This window comes from Nanorana parkeri, unplaced genomic scaffold (genome assembly GCF_000935625.1).
Source record: "Nanorana parkeri isolate BGI_ZX_2015 unplaced genomic scaffold, ASM93562v1 scaffold417, whole genome shotgun sequence".
Lineage (NCBI taxonomy): Eukaryota > Metazoa > Chordata > Amphibia > Anura > Dicroglossidae > Nanorana > Nanorana parkeri.
Window position 1 is genome coordinate 717,840 of NW_017306685.1, and position 17,771 is coordinate 735,610.

At 42.6% G+C, this 17,771-nt stretch overlaps 1 protein-coding gene across 2 annotated transcripts in view; it reads left to right on the forward strand.

The window, feature by feature from the left end:
* Positions 1-17,771, forward strand: part of TRIM36 (tripartite motif containing 36) — an 80,471-nt gene that overhangs the window by 29,566 nt on the left and 33,134 nt on the right. The gene's annotated exons all lie outside the window — the stretch shown is intronic.

Consider the following 17,771-nt stretch of genomic DNA (forward strand, 5'->3'; position numbering starts at 1 on the left):
ATTTTAACTTTTCAAATTTTTTTAATATTTTGTTTTTATTTATAAACATTTAAATTTTTTTAATATTTATTCATTTTTTATTAAATATTTTTTTTTAACTTTACTTTTAGGTGCTTGGGGGGAAATATTAGAAGCCCTGATATTTCCCTTTTCAAATAGAAAAAGAGATTGAGTCCTCTATCTCTTTTTCTGCAGCCCCTGTTATAAATGAACAGGAATCCTCTATATTGGGTGTTCCTTTTAATTCATAACATGAGAACATTGTGTTTACTATATCCACAATCATGAATGAACAGGAGGTGATGTAGATCACAACCATTCATTCATAATTGAGGATATAGTAACCATACTCTGTCCTCAATTATGTACCAACACTCAGCGATCGCTGAGTGTTTGTTTGCATTGGCTCTCCTCACTGACACGCTGTCACAGGAGGCTGAGCCAGCGGAGCAGGAGGAGAGCTCAGCATCCTGTGACAGCCCTGGCTGTCTCCACCAGTGTGTGACAGGAGGCTGAGCAGTGCGGGGAGGAGAGAAGGCGGCCGCTCACAGCGCTCGGCCGTCTGTAACAGTTTCTCTCCTCCCCGCTGGGACACAGAGCCGAGCCCAGCGGGGAGGATAGAAATCACAGATGCACCGCTATATATTTAGGTTCACACCAGTTTCCGGACCATATCTGGTCCAGAAAACGGTGTGAACCTGCCCTCAGGGCCCTGTCACACCATGTCCAGACCAGATCTGCACGCGTTTCTACAAACGCGGTGCAGTGCGTTTGTGACGCGTTCCAGTGCGTTTTCTTTTGTTTTTTGTGGGTAATGTAATTATGCAAATTAATCTCTTCCGGCTCCATGTCATAGCTTCTGTTGCGTTCCAGTGCAGAAAAAATGTGACATGCAGCACTGGAACGGACTGGACTGGTGTGAACAGAGCCCAAAAATCACATATAAATGCACTGGGATGCATTTTTTATGCGGAAGAAAAATATAACGTACCGCATCTGATCCTGACATGGTGTGAATGGGCCCTCAATCTAACAGTACAAAGAAGTTTGTAGAGTATGAAGAATAATATTTATAATGCTTCAGCCGTATCTTTAGAATGATAGTCCATTGCTGCACCTTGTTGTGTTATACAATGACTCATCAGAAAGGACAATACATTTGTATGTGTCTGCTGCTTCTGCCTGGCTGTGTCTCCGATCTTCTGATAATGGATCAGACTAATTCTATCAAATACCAGTGTTTGCTTTTTACTGTGGGTTGAATGATCAGAAGTAAACAGCTAATGGAAACATTTACTCTGATGGAGCCGAATTTCCATTAGGGGAAGTCTCCTTAACTCACTCTCTGTAATCTCTTTAGGAGAAACTATTGACTCCTAAGAAGGCTTATATGCAAACATGTTTCATGCATTGATTTTTGTAAGACGATGGAACGCATTGCTCACCAGTTCGTTTTTTTTGCATCATGTTAACTAAAAAAGACAAGTGTAAACTAGACCATAATATGCGGCTTTTGTTTCAGCATGTATATAGTGAGAGCCACGGCTTCCGCAATCTTTAGTATTATGTACAGTTTATATAGCGGCTTCCTTTGGTTACCCATCTTGTATGAATGTCCTTACAACACAAAGGCGCTGCCTCACAGTAGCCGCTCTAGTATTATGTTCCCTTACAAAGGTATGTAATTTCAATCTTGCTCCACACTTTGAACATCACATGAACTAATAAGGTATAATGTGTCACTATTATTTATTAATCATTTTCATCCTGGCCACATGTTTGTTCAATAGCCACAGTATCTTTTGGTCAGCATGCACCATCCGATTGTAGAATAGGGAGAAGGGTAAGGGCCTGTTCACACTAGCCTGTCCGCTAAAACGCTGTGTTTTAGCAGGCGGGCTGGTGCGTTGGGGCAGTGGACCACACTGCTGTGCAGGGACCTGAATGGAGTGGACACATGTACACTAACAATAAAGTTTAAAAAATGTAAATATACACGCATACTATACACTACTATATTGGTAGTGTACAATGTGTGCACTTTATTCAGGTCCCCACACAGCAGCGCGGTCCGCTTCCGTGCGGTGATCTGCATATGCCATCCGCATTGTGGTGTGAACAGGGCATGCAGAAAACAGTTGTTTTCTGTGTGTTCCAGGGGCAACCTGCATTAATCAGCTACAGTAAAACTGCAGGTCACTGCTGTATGTGTGAACGGGCCCTAAAAGTTGGTTTGGAGTGCATTTAAAGCTTAAATCCAGGCAAACAGCTAAACACACATACATGCAACCTGTTTTACCTTCCAAAGGAAGGTTAGCGACATAGAGGACCAGTGATGTCACTCATCTGGTCATGTGAGAGTGCTCAGGATCAGTGATTGGCTGCTAAGCCTGGGCACCATCACAGGTGAGTAGGTAACATGCTCTCCTGTACCTGGAAATGTTGGGTTTACCAGCTCCAAAGGAGCAAGGGAGCATACAGGGGTCTGGTTGTTCCATTTGCAGAGAAGCTGCCCAGTTTGATTAATGATTGATCTTGGAATGAGTACATAACTGGATTAATGCATCTGTGGCAAAAATGATTTTTTTTTACCCTTCTTTGTCGCCGTGATAGAAATTTCTCCCCATTTTCTGTCCAGACGATAGATTTCTGACAGAGGTAGAAAAAACAACACAACTTCCAGCCTCTTCTACATTCTATCCAAAAAAATATGTTTTGTCTGAAGCTGATTTTTATCCTTTAGCAACTAACGTGGGGCAGTAAAAAGATGTAAATAATGCTCATGCTCCTAATAGCAGCCATGAGCTTGTCTTCATTCTTTTCTCCAGGTTATGTGTTTTTCAGTAAAAGTGGATTAGGTGGCTGCAAAGACGCCAGATAACTTCTAAACCCACCAAAAGTGCATTCTCCTCCTGTCCATCAAGTGCAGTGGTTCTAAACATGTGTGTTGTCACCCAAAAGTTGGTCGCAACCCACAGTCACCATGTGCCTTGTGCTGAGCTAGGGGAGAGGCTCTTCAGCCTCTTCCTAGCGCAACAGTGTGTTCTCCGGCCACGCCGCTAGTTGGCACTGCAGCAGCGGCGGCCGGGGAGGATTAGAGAGAGGGGAGCCCGCGCTGACCACCAGAGAGCCCGCGCTGACCACCAGAGAGCCCACACTGACAACCAGAGAGCCTGCATTGGCCGCACTGGCCACCATAAAGCCTGCACTGGCCACCAGAGAGCACCTGCTGACCACCAGGGAGCTGCACTGACCATGAGAGCCCCACTGACCACCTGAGATCCCAACTGACCACCTGTGAGCCCACACTGGCCACCTGAGAGCCCTACTGGCCATCTGAGAGCATGCAAAGCCCACCTGCGAGCCCCCACAGATACTAGTATTGGTGCATCCCCAAATTTTACCGTTGGGAGTCACCACAACTTGGCAAATGTTACCAAGAGGTCCCGGCGCTAGAAAAGTCGAAAACCACTGTTCTAGTGGTTCCTGTGATGGGACACCCTGTGGGCATCCAAAAGCACATTCAGGATGGAGAGCTGCAGGAGACTGAAGAACATTTGTTCCCTGATCTCCTCTGTGAGCCATGAACCCGGAAGTTCAGCTCTTTCTGTCCTTGATCTGGGGAGATGTTAGGTTTCTAATAAACCCCTGATATCTCCATAAGGAGAACCTGTTACCAGAAATTATTATTTCATTAGTCACCCCCCCACCCCTTGTTATAGTAATCAAGTTAAAGTGTATTTCCAATTTTGCAGTCAAATTGGAGAAAACACCCTCTACATGTTTGTTATGTGTTCCCATCAACACAGCATACTGCAAAATATATTTTCTTATGCTCCTCAGCTCCAACTAGTGGCCATAATGCAGAATTTTCCAATGTTACATTCCACCTGGACCGAAAATAGACTAGGAACATTCATATTTGCCTCTATTTGCACAGAATGAACGTTGAGAGATTTCCCGGCTAGTGGCTCTGCAAATTGTTTATAAATAGACCCCTGAGCAGAAAAAAATATATAGAATGAACAAAAACACATATTCCTGGTTCCACGTACTGCACACCTATGTGGACATCCAGTACACACCTAGCCTAGGAAACTAGCATTTTAAATGGATCAGCACCCCTGTTTTCTCAGTAAAAGATTCCCTTAAATTGAGGGGGGACATGATCACCATGTATAAATACATAAATGGTCCATATAGTGATCTTGGTGCCAAATTATTCACTTTAAGGTCACTGCAAAGGACAAGGGGGAGCTCTTTGCATCTGGAGGAAAAGAGGTTTAACCTTTGCATACAGAAAGGATTCTTCACAGTTAGAGCTGTGAAAATGTGGAACAGACTCCCCCAGGAGCTAGTTCTAGCTAGCTCAGTTAACCGTTTAAAAAAAAATCTGGATGTATTCCTAAATGCACAGAATATTACTGGATATTGAGTTCTTATAGGTGTATTAAGCACCAGAGATTGTTGATCCAGGGAATATCCGATTGCCTTATGGGATCAGGAAGGAATTGTTTTCCCCTGTTGGAGCAAATTGAACCATGCTTTATAGGTTTTTTTTTTGCCATCTTCTGGATCAACAGGGGGTAATTGGGGGATAGTGTTCAGTTTTAGTTTTTTTTTTTCCTTATTTCTGCAGCTTGCACTCCATGGACATGTGTCTTTTTTCAACCTATGTAAACTGGGTTTGTTGATATGCGAGTAGAATTGTATTGATTGCTTTTCTATAATGAGGAAGTTCAAAGAACAGGGATGAGGAGCCAAACACATAACTCAATGGGCAGATTGAATTGATCCAGAACCCCAGCCGAAGCGTTTCCTAAATGCACATTAAGGGACACAGGATGCAGTAATTCGGATACATTAAGATGTCCAAAAGCCGTCCGATGGGCAGGCAACCCAGCAAACAAAAGAGCTGACAGAGCTGCCCGAAGAGCCCTGTGCGCCAAGCTGGCATCAGCCGGATGTTGTGACTCTTCCCCGGTCTCATCTGCCAGTGCCACATCTAAAGCAGGTTGCATCATCATTTGGCTCTTGTGTGCCAGGACCACAACATGCGGCGTAGTTCTATCACCATGGTGACCCGCACATCATGCAGCGTAGCTCTGTCACCATGGTGACCCGCACACCCTGCCGATCATTAGCATACTATTACTATATGCACCTGCCGCAGGTGCCACTCACTTCGCTACGATCTCAGAACCCTGTTTCTTTCGATGCTTCTTCAAAGGCCCCGCCCCGCCACGAGGTGCTGTTTACGCCCCTTCGTATGGTTTAGCCAATGGACGCGCTTCAGTTCACTTTTCCAGACCGGTCTGGCCGACCCCGCCCATTTTATAGGAGTGGTTGTGTTTGTCCCAGTGAGGTTGTGGCTTGTGGAGCTCCTAACAAACAATACGAAGTGTGAATCGTGCCGGCTGAGGAGAGAACACGCCGCCGGTTCTACTGTATAGCGCGCTCATAGTGTACCTACTGCTGGGATCGGAGTTCGCCCCGGGACTTTACAGTGGTGTTGTGTCCGCTCCTTTCCATGTCGGAGATGGGGGAACAGCAGAACCCAGAGGCTGAGAACAGCAAGGTTGGTGATATTCAGCATATGTCCGCACAGACAGGACGTCATATGAGGAGGGGATCTCCCTGTCTGGATACAGGATGCTACGGGACAGCTGTGGCAGCTGCTCCATGCAACATGTGTGACATACCCTACATACAACATAAATGTGTGACCAACATGTATGACATATTCTACATACATGTGTGTGCATGCAATAAGTGTGACATACACGGTATACACATGCTTGGCATATCCTACATACATTTGTGTGCATGCAATAAGTGACATACCGTACATGCAATGTGGGACATACCCAACATGTGGGACATACCCTACATGGGTTTGCTGTGTGTTCTCAGTGTTGGCCTCCTCCCAGGCCCATCCATTGTATGTGCTTCGTAATGATCTACCTATATGTGTGTTGGTGGCCCCTGAATGTTCCCATGTTTGTGCCCAGAAGTTGTGTTTGATGCTCTGGACACATAGGATGCTCTGGCTTTTCCAGGGTGACCTTGATGTGACTTCTGTCTAGCCTCTCCCTGCAGCCTCCAGTCATCCAGTGAGTCTTGTGATGCAGCATCTCCAGGGACCAAAGCATATTAAATGGATGCTTTCATGGCATGACTATGGAACAAAGTGCAGCAAGTCGTAGCATGCAGTCCAGTATAGGACAGACATGAGGACTTCAGTTGTATGCCTGTAAACGTATATTTTGCAGCACTTCTACTTTCAGAGTCCCAGCTTTTCCTGCCTCTTCTCATTCCCAAGTTACTGTGTTGGCTTTAGGCTGGATTCACCTCTTTGGTTCATGCGTTCTCTATTGAAATCGCTGGAAATGCATTTCAATCCATGCGTTGTGCCAACACAACAGTGTCATAATGCCCATAAATGCGCCATGGCATACTTCAGTGTATGTTGGCATTAAATGCAGAGTGCATTGCAATGCACATTGAAAATACATGCCAGTGTACATGAAGGCACATCTACATGTGTTTTAAAGAAACTTGTATTGATTTCAGTAGCAAACACATCGGGGGGAACAATGAATGGGTGTGAATCCAGCCTTAATCAAGACGCGGCTCCCAATGCACCTAATTAAAAGTGAGTCTGGGAGTTCCGATACATTCTGGGTCCTAGCTCATCGGCTTCACATTGTAATCCTATAAGACTGCTGGTCTCCTGTGTGCCTCCTGTACATACAATTAGCACCATGCTTTCAATGAAAAGGTGTCACTAAACATTGCAAGTGTGCATTGTGTTCTCATTTGCATACAGCCACTTGCCTTGTTTGTTTATGCAGTTCAGTGAGTAGCTCTCATGGTGATCAATACTTCCTTTACATTATAATGCTGACAGTACTTTGTAGTCGTTTCGCTTAATCATCCTTTCAGACTGCAGCATTGGTTAGGGCGGCTCCAGCAAGTTGCAGCATCTCTTGGATCCTTCTTTCCATGCATACACTCCTTGCAGTTCCACTGACTTGATAAGCTTTGTTTGTGTTCATTGATAATTTATAAATGCATTATATGCACAGACCTTCACATCGTTGGGGTGTTTTACATCTTCATATGTTACTTTTAGTGACTTTGCACTTCAATGTTGTCCAATATCATGTCATGGAGGACTTGTTTAGCATATGTGTATAGTGTTGCTTGGCTATAAGCTGATGACCTTTGACTCCGGTTTGATTATAAAGTGTAGATTGTTTCCAGTCTTCTAGGAGTTATCAGCAATAAATGATAATATTGTCTTGTTTAGCTGACACCTCTGTATGCTAAATGCCACAAATTAGGCACATGAATGCCCAATAAATGACAAGAGACTGATGTTGACAACCAGGTCCTTGGCTTAGGTTAATTCACCCCATTGGGCCTTGTGGCTTAAAACCTGGTCATGGGATTCTGCATTAAAACATTGCTTATGCGGTATTCCTTTTTACAGGTCATCTCTTCTTATTAGGGCCCGGATTAGAGGAAACTTTGAAATGTACTGCAGATAGACATTCCCAGTTAAGAAAAAGATCCCTTCAATAAGAACGCAGTCTCAGGACACATCCATGGAGACAAAGCTCAAGGAGCATTGTTCTGGTCAGAAGGTAGAGGGGAAAGCAGGAGCCCTCTTTACATTTCACAGGGGGGGGGGAAAGGTTAGGAGGATGGAAAATTGGACCTCCAATTCATTTATTAAAAAGAGATCAGTCAGGCTTTAATGGCACCGAATGACAAGTCCAATGGCACACAATAATTGGTTGATTTAAAGATATTTTATTAAATACAAATATTAAAACACCCATGATTAAAATGTACAAATACAACATGATTGAAAGATGCCTCCATAGACCACTCAAATCCATGATTAAGGTACGTAATATAACCACCAAATGGTAAACATGATTGATAAGAGCATATGGACCAGATCAAGAATATAACCATGTAACCATTATTGCAGACAGCGGTCATAAATAGTAATACATAAAAGTCTGAACCAGTCAAGTTCATATATTGATTAGCCTTCTCTGGAAACGGTTCACCAGGAAATGGAGGAAATCTATTCAATCGATACAACAAAGACGTAAATAGTATATCCAAGTGCAAAATCACAAAAATGCACATCCTAGTTTCATATCTTCCAGCCTTACCTCCCCAATGCAGAGCCAAAAAGTTGTACCCCCGATGCAGCAGCCAACAGGTGACAATCGAGCACCCAAGATGAAGAGAGACAGAGGCCAAGGCCACACACCAGACCTAATGGAGGATAGGGCAGGGGCCAAAACCCTGGGTCACCACCCATCCATCTGGAAGCCAACATAAGCAGCAATTGGTAAAAAGCCAAGGTTATTAACCCAATATATTAGGGGTGTGGCACCAGTTACTCAGGATCTGTTCACAAAATCTTGTTTTTGTATACTCCATAGTTACATAGTATTTGAGGTTGAATAAAGACATTAGTCCATCAAGTCCAACCTATTAGGATCTCAATAATTTATATTGTTTTTTGCTGGTACAGAATGGAGTTTGACATTCTGCCACCTGCAAGGCTCTTGGTTATAAAGCTTCCGAGGGATCCAGAGAAATCAGAAGTGCTCTCTTGACTTCTGGGGGAATTGCCGGGTCAAGAGGAATCTGTACCAGTTGGAGCTTCAGAGAAGAGGTTTCCACTGCCATGTCTTTATAGTCAAGAAACCTTAAGGGAAGTTTAGATTTATCTTGAACACCAAGCCACCAGGTGCTAGACCCTGAAAAAAGCCGAAGTGATAATCCAAATAGAATGAGCTGAACAAGGTATATAGCGCCTCCACTTATTTTCAGGAAGAGGTTAGGGACATTTTTTCATTCTCTCAGACAATGTAACAGTGGCTTACCTCAACAGGCAAGGGCTCACCAGGACCCTATCTCTACAATCCGTGGCAGAAGCTAGGTTCTTCTTTTCCCCAAGGGAACACAAGGTCCTTCTCTGCTGCCTATTCGAAGGGTTCCCACTATTGCCTGGCAGATTTGAGCCTTCCTTATGTACAGGAGGAATATTGGTCTCTACATTCAGAGCTTTTTATTATGGTCACAGAAATTTGGGGTTGTTTGCCTCACAGATAAGTGCCTAGTTGAATTGTTTTTTTTTACACTCGACCTGCGAGATCAAGCTGTGGGCATAGACACTTCAGCCCATGGGGACTATAGTCCATTATGCTTTTTCCCAAATTCAGACTTCTGCTGCAGGTGCTCCAAAAATGTTGCCAAGAGAGGAACAGGCTTATTTTGTTTGCTCTGTTCTGGTTAAATAGCCCTCAGTTTTCAGTCCTGCTATCCTAGCCAGCGTTCCACCTTGGTTTCTTGCGAACAGACCGTATCTGATATTACAGGGGCCAGTACTTCATCTGCAGGTTCAAACATGGAAGTTAGTGGCAGGGTCTTTCTGATCAGGGAATCAATGCCCTTATCTCTTTTCACAAAACAGCCAAAATAATGGAGAAGATGTAATGCTTTGTCTTCCTACAAATGATTGTCTCTGGATCTGCTATCCATTCTACATTTTTACAAGATGGAGCAGAAATGGGGATTTCCTTCTGTACACTAAGGCCTGGTTCACACCTGGGTGTTTTACAGCGCGTTCCTACACTAAATGAATGGCACCGCAATGCACCTCCTGCAGCAACATTTGTCAGGCTGAAAATGACTTTTCTATCTATCGATATCTATCATGTAAATGGGTAAGCAGTATTAGTCCAGTAGACAAGATGTAAAAAAAACAAAAACTGAGTATTGCAGTATGAAAGGTATTGCATACTGCAATACTCCCGTTTTTTTTTTTTGTTTTTTTTAAACTTTTATATACATTTTTTTAAAAATAAGTGTATATTATATTAGACATTTTAATTAGTTTTATGGATTTAAAATAATGTGAATTGTGAAACTGTAAGCCAATATATTTAACACACCCAAAAAAATTGTTTTCCATTTTTAATTTTAGTTTATTTAACTTTCTTTTTAAACTTTTTTTTTTAACTTTATTGCTGAGAGCAATAGCCAGCCTGCTATTGGATATTTCAAATTGCAATAGCCAGTTGAAGGCTGGCTATTGCACCCTCCCACTGCCTGCTGTCAATCAGCAAAGGAGGGACATGAAGTTCTCCATCAGGTCCTCGTCTGCTGATTGACAGCAGGCAGTGGGCGGGTGCAATAGCCAGTCTGCTATGGGCTATTGCATTTTTAAAATAACTAATAGAAGGCTGGGTATGGCTCCCAGCCTCTAGTTGCAATTGAGGCATGTGGCGGGGCTAAAGCGGCTGAACAGGGTCGGGCAGAGGATGAACGGAAAGGGGAACAGAAGACAGAAACTAATTGATGATGAGAATCGTTGCACACAATTCTCATCGATTTAATCGTTTAGTTGCAGCCCTAGCTAATTTGGCAAGGTAATGGCATTTTTAGCACACAAAGTGAATTTGTTTCATTTGTGGCTACTGAGGAATATATTTTATATAAACATTTTTTATGACGAGTACAGCTTTGAAACCCTGCCTCTTTCTTTCAGTTTCGTTTATCTTGGGGTAAATGTATGTCGGTTCTTAAAACCCGCGTTTTAAATTTGCAGAGCCCTTTCTGATGTACATAGATGGATAAATAACCAACTCTTATTGTCACATTGGAAACATTAGGTGACCTTCCATAGGAGCCAAACTAGTAACTTGAAAAGTAGAGGTGCACCGAAATGGAATTTTCAGACCGAACCCAAAAAACATTTTCTAATCTTTTTTTTTTTCAAAATTATGTAATTTTTTTTTTTCCTTTTCTGCCAGGGGCTCTGGTGAAATATCTGGGATCTAAACAGGCATTTTGCCCAAAGTACCATTTTTGGCCGATATGTTTGGACGGCCAAAATTTCGGTGCATCCCTTTTAAAAAGCTTCTCTATGTCCAGTGAAGATGCATCTCTACTGCAAAAGCAGACGTGCGGGGTAGTACATATGTCCGTTTGCTGTCTGTATCATCATTAGAAAGGTTTAACTTCCTGTCTTTGAGAAAACAGGAAGTGAGGAAATCTACGCCTAGGAAGGAAAATTCACTGCTGTAAGAGTCATCATGGGAAAAAGGAGTCTCCACTGAAGCTTTATCACCAATCCTTGTTTCCATGACAACCCAACATTTTCTAAATCTAATTGTCACAGGGACGGAAAGTGAGGTGAAAACCTCTGAACAGGGGCACACACAGCAAAACAAACATTACAGGAGGTAAACCCTTCCCTATGCTATCAAAAACTAAAATAATGTTTCGGCTGCAGTCGCACTTTTTTTTTTTTTTACCTGTTTCAACTTCAAAACAAACCTACAGTCCCTATCTTGTTCGTAACCTAGGGACCGCCTGTATACAGTCTTCATACAGCACCCAACATTTTGGGACTGCATTGTCAATAAAGCCTTGATGTGTTATTCTTGAAAGGAAACCGTTTTCTTTGATTTTTTTTTTGTTTCTCATTTTATGATGTTTGCAACGTTTTATGGTCCACTGAAAATAAAAAGGTCTCCTTACATAATCCTTGATGTTGACAACGTTTTTTTTGTAACGCCTTCTGTAAAAAAAAAAAAAAATGACATTGTTCATGACTTGAGATCTAATGATTTTGACCTTTGTACCATTTTTTTATTTTTACGATGGCAAGATAGGATTAGCAAAATTAACTGTATTATATTGTACTTCCTGAGGCAGGACAGACCTTGTTTCTACTGAGATGTGTATGGCTTTCTTCAGAACGTGTGCTCTTTTAATTCTTTTCCCACAGAAGTCCTAAATGTGCAGACAAAACGCCCCTTCCGAATGATTAACTACAGACGATGGCTTTCTCCTAATTCGCTCAGCCAGATAATAATTCACTCATCTGTGCATCTGTATAATTGAAGGAGACAGTCCCCCATCATGCATCTATTCTGTAATGTGATTTATTCAAACTGCTGTGCCTAGATTTGGTGCATGCATCCAGGAGTTTGTGCCGTAGTCTTGTAAACCTGTTGGCTGTAATGCAGAATGTGTATACATTTTAAAGAAAAGCAGAACATTGTGTTTTTTTTTTTTTTTTTGGTGGGCAAAGCAACAGGTTCACTTTAATCCTCTCCAGCAGAACATTCTAACCTTTCCTTCACTCCCTAGACACACTTTTCAGCTGCCAGTTGCAAACAAATTGTTGGTGCTTCTGGGTATGGAATAGCACAGGACTCGCTCCATGTGACAAATGTAGGTCATCCATACTTGCACATTGTGGCAAGAACTGCTGACTTCTTGAGGGAATAATCACCTGCTCAGGTTAAATTTTGGAGTTTTGGCTAGAGTAGGGAATGGGTAAATCCCTGTCCCAGAGACATGACCAAGTGAGAGACACTCTCTCCAAAGCAAGGGAATATCCCCTTTTTAGAAACTTGTCTCCATTGGAAGATTTCCCCTCGCCTCCTGTTGCGACTCCAACATTTTTTTATTTTATAATTGCTTTTTGTACTTGAAAGGGTTAATAAACAGTGTTTTTTGCATATATCTACTGCTAGCAAGCAGCAAGCAGTAAATATATGCAAAAACATTAAAAAAAAAAAACCTTTTCATAGGTTAAAACGTACGTGTCTTCGCCACGCACTCCTGTCCTGTCCAAACATCTGAAGAGTCTCAGGCGGCTGCAAAGGATCCTGGGGTGGGCGCATGCGTAGTTCAGATCTTCGCCCAGGAGACGAGAGACACAAGGTAAGTCTATGGAGCAGCATGCACCCGCACAGACCCCGTGGGACAGGAAGTGCCAGCCAGCACAGTGGAGTCAGCGCTGGATCAGAGGCTGGAGGGACAGCTGAAAAAGACAGTAGTAAGAAAAAGATGATTAAATCAAGAGGCATCATTTAAGGTAAGTTCCTACAGCAGGATTGGGAAGGGGCAACAAAAAGTTTAACTTTAAAACAGTGGTCACCAGGACAAATAGAGGATTAATTTCCCTAGTGGGAACACACAGCATTACAAACCTCTATGAAGTAAAATGATAATGGTGTCAACCTGTAGGAATCTGTCCAAATGTGTTTTTTTTTTTGATCAAAGCGTCTATTACAAGTTAATAGCCAATGTGTTTCGGGGGTCATACACGAGTCCCCGCTTCAGCAGACTACCAAACTTTACTGAGCGAGCATAGTTTATGAAGAATAAAAAACTAGCCATGTTCTTGTCTCCCACCTCGTTCCACCGCTGCTCCTGCACTTGTTGGACAGTTAAGCTCTGCTTGCTGGAAGCTTTTGGTTCTCATAGAAGCATTTGGCTGCAGGGGTCATAAGTGTGCGGCCCCCTGTCTCCTCTCCGGAGTCTCTTGATTTGCTTCTAGAGGAGGAAGGAGAGTCTGGCTTTCAATTCCCATAGAAGCATTTGGACAGAGGGCCGTAAGATGTCTCGTTGGATCACCTCCTTTCCATCGTGATGTGCAGGATCTTGTGGCTCAGGTGCTGGTCTGTGAGGCTGGTATGCAAGAAACAACTGGAAAGGATGGCCTTTCGTGGGGAACTGTTGCCATAAGGTCCAAGTATGCACAGCATGTTGATATATAAAAGCAGACTTTCCTGCCAAAGTGAATCCCCTCTAATGCTGCTCCCTCCCACCTTTGCCCCGATCTTCCGAGTTCTGATTCTTCGCCGCTTGATTGGCCAGGTCCAGATGAAATAACTCCTTCGCATGCGAGTTTCTTCATTTCAGCACAGGAAAAAAAAAATTGCAAATTTCTTCAAGACTCCTACTTTAAAGGTTGATTGCTTTTACATTTTCAGTGTCTTTTGATCTGATTGGGGATCAATAGCTGGGTGAAAGGGTTTTAAAGTGCTTAGAATTGCTAGATGTCTAGCCAGCATATAAGGGCTTGCTCACACCAGAGGCATTGCCATGAACATTTTGCTTCAACTATTGTGAACCACTTAAATAGCTTAAATGCATGAAAAAAAATTCATTCCTCCCTTTCTCCCTTTTTTGCTGTTTTAGGTCAAGTAATCAGGCTCCAACATAGCAAAGGCTAATTAGGCTCCAATATAGCAAAGGCTAAGTACTTCTGGGAAATAATTGATTAAGCAAATATGATAAACTGAAGGTAGGTTTGACTTGACTGGCCACTTTATTATGTCTGTTGATTTACACAAATTGCCAAACAGGTCAGTTATCAGGTATAGTACTATAGTGTGATTGTTGCTGCCAAAATGGGGTTGTTATGGAAACTTCTGAACACTTCTGAACTAACAGTTTGCTCAAAAGGGTGGCAAAAATCCAGTGATCAACAGTGCAAATACCTTGCTACTGAGGCAGGTCAGAGGAGGACAGTGGTATGCAAACTGATATCTGTGAATACATGGACTATGGACTACTGTAAATGAAGACTAGGCCATCTAAGAGCAGGAGTATACACTGCAGTGTATACTGAGTCACCAACTCAATGATGAAAATTTTCAGTCATCTGGTCTGACATGATTCGATTTCTGCTGCAACATGCAAATGATCGGGTCGAATTTTTGGCCTACCCAACATAAATCCATGGGTCCATTTGTTTTGCCTTATTGGTAAAGTCTGCTGTTTTCAGGTTATGGTAACTATTGAGCAACATGTATGGTGGCCAGGCTATGGACAGTCAAACATGTACAGCTCCATGCTGCGTGCACGGCCGTATTGGGCAGCTCCCAGGAAGGACGGGTGCTGAGGGTGATTAGTATGCAGCCCCCGTCCTTCTCTATGGGACTACGTGGCCGTACGTCCCCCTATGCTCACCTCAAATGCAGGTCCCTGCGGGTGTGTTTTTCCTGGCTCGGACGCAGACAGGATCCATCCTGTTGGCATACGAGTACGCTCACCCGCACGGACATGTAGGGCGGCGTACGGCCGCATGTTCCCATAGAAAAGGACAGGGGTTGCGTACTAATCACACGCAGCACCTGTCCTTCCGGGAAGCTGCCTGATATGGCCGTGCATGCAGCGCGGAGCTGTACGTGCCGGCCGATTACCGTGTGAATGGGGCCTAATAACGCTGTATTTTTGGGTTTAGCCAGAACTGGTTATGTGAGATTTGTTGCTCTACCAGCATTTTGAATGTTCTGCTTGTTTTAGTAGCATCAGAAGATGCAGTACATTTTTTTTAAACTTGGACTCCATTGTGTAGTGGTATACAGAGGTGTCCACACAGACCTGGTACCAACATGCAGGGCCACCTATAATGTCCAGACCCCTTTCTCCTATAAATATTGCCAGATATGTCCAAATGGTATCTGCAAGAAAGTTATTTTTTATATTTCATACCTCTGTCTTCTGCCTGAGTTGCTCCCAAGGTCTGTTTTTAAATCTAAACCCAAAGCATTGTAATGTCATAAAATTTTAAAGTTAATGGAGCCGATTTTTTAAAATATCTTCTTTCTCTCACCAAAACAAAAAATATATGCATCTAAGCACTCCCTCTGTTGACGTCTTATGTCTACTGCCCTGCAGAGAGCAGTGACAAGTAACTTTCAGAAGCACAGAGAAGCCTTTGATGTACAGACAGTGATTGACAGCCTGACTTAAAGGACTTCACCTCTAGGAATGAATTGGGATGCAGTGCAATGTGCAGTATGAAGATTGCTGGACTGGGGAGGAATGTATGCGTTAAGCCAGGTGGGTTGCACTCAGAAAGGTGGAGTGATATATTAAGTCTTTAGTAAAGGTGCAATAATAAGGGCAATCAATGGAGGGACAACTTTGCTTAGGGGACAGATTGGAATTTTTTGTTCACAGAATTTGACCTGATTAGCGCTTTTTTTTTTTTTAAACTGAGTAATTCGTATTTTGTATTTATTTATTTTTTGCTAAACCAGAATAGTTGACTAGAAATCTGCAAAGAAAAAAAACAAAACATTTCCAGTTGGTTAACTTGGAGATTCAGTAGAAAACTTTTGTTGGCCATTACAATCAACCAGTTTCCCATAGCAGCAATTAATTTTGTATCTGTAACTGAATCCTGAAATAAAGTATCAGTAATTTTTAGTTTATCAAATTTTACAATAAGTCTTTGCAAAATTTGCAGGTTATTAATGGCAACCTTAACCATATTGTTCATGGCAGTTCTGTTCTGGTTTATCGGCTGGCAGGAGAATGACACCAGACTAACAAATGGGAGGCTGCACCCCCAGCCATGTGTTGGAGGAAGTTATTTGAGAGCAGTTTCGTATTCTCAGGAGACAGTTCAGCTTCTGAGGGAAGCCTTGGACAAACCATATGCCCCCCTTCTACTTTCCTTGTATTTTATTCTCTTGCCTAAAAGGCAACCTGTAATCTGCTTTCTTGTTTCTGATAGCTGAGAATGATGCTGATTGTTTGAGTACTGGAAATCCTTTCACTTTGCCCAGTGTTTTTAAATTGGGGAAAGTCCACCTGGTTACTGGATGCGGGTCATTATCTGGGGCCCATTTTTTTGCAAACTCCATTTGGCTTGTGCTGCCAATGGTCTTTTGGCTTGTTTCCCACCTGCGGTATTACTGTAAAAGATTGAAAAATTAATCAGCATGTCATATTTTTTTTACAGTGAAAGTGCCTTAAGTAAAGTACATATTTGGCATTAGTTCAGTGTTTACCTGTAAGCAGAGCTACTCTCCTCCACTCCAGCAATGCAAGATCACTTAGCCAGCACAGATGTCCTCTTACTGGCATCTTCTGGGTTTGTTATCTTTGGCCATCTTGATTGGCCAAGCCGGGATGATGCATCTCTGCTTACATTCCGGCACCTAGGACATCGAGTTTGAGTTTGCAAGCAGAAAGAATCCTTTATTACAAAAAAGATCTAGTGTGCCTTTTGCAATAAAAAAAAAAACCTTTCTAATTGCAAATTTTTTTTTTAATCCGTTATGGACTTTGGAGGTTTTCATGAGTTTTGTTTTCTCCCGGCTGTTTAGTAAAAGTGATTGGGGGTGGCTGTAGAGCCACTTGATCACTTTTATGGTTTCCCAGGCTCTCCTGCTCCTCACTCCGCCTGGGAGCCCAGGAACACAAAAAAAAAACTTCAAAAATGGTGATCAGGAGGCCATTCAGGAATATCCCTTTCTTGATGTACTTAGAACAATGTGAACCTGGAAGCTCTCAGTACTTCTGGATTCAGAGCTGTCAAAAAACCTGGTTGCATAGAGTAATCAGCTTATCAAGCTCAATCTGTGCTTGATTGGCTGGAGCAGAGGGCAGGTTAGATATTAGGGGTCTAATGGGCCCCTTGGTGTCTCCATAACAAATACCTGTCTGCTGCCAAAAGCCATTACATAGAGGGCTCTTTTGCCCCCTTATGATGGCAATAAAGTGGAGTAAGAAAGGGTTAAAATATACAAAAAAATTACCTTAAATGTTTTTAAAGCGTGTGTGTGGTGCAAGTGTGAAAAATGAAGACATGCATATTTAATATAGCTGCACCTTCTGGCATGAGGGAAATCATTTTAGGTCCCTCATTTGTAGTTTACTCTAAACTGATGAGTTGCATTAAAATCTTTGCCTATATTTATAATTTGCAGTACCACCATTTTTTTTGCTCTTTTGTGGGTTGAGGTTTGACATTTTTGGTATTTACTTAATAGAAATTGCTCTTTTCCTGGTTTACCACCCTAAAACATCAGATGTGTTAGGACCACAGAACACACCCACATACCATAGGGGAAAGTGTGCTTTAGGGCTACAGAACACCATCCCCATGTCATAAACCACTGGCACACGGTAGTTTGTGG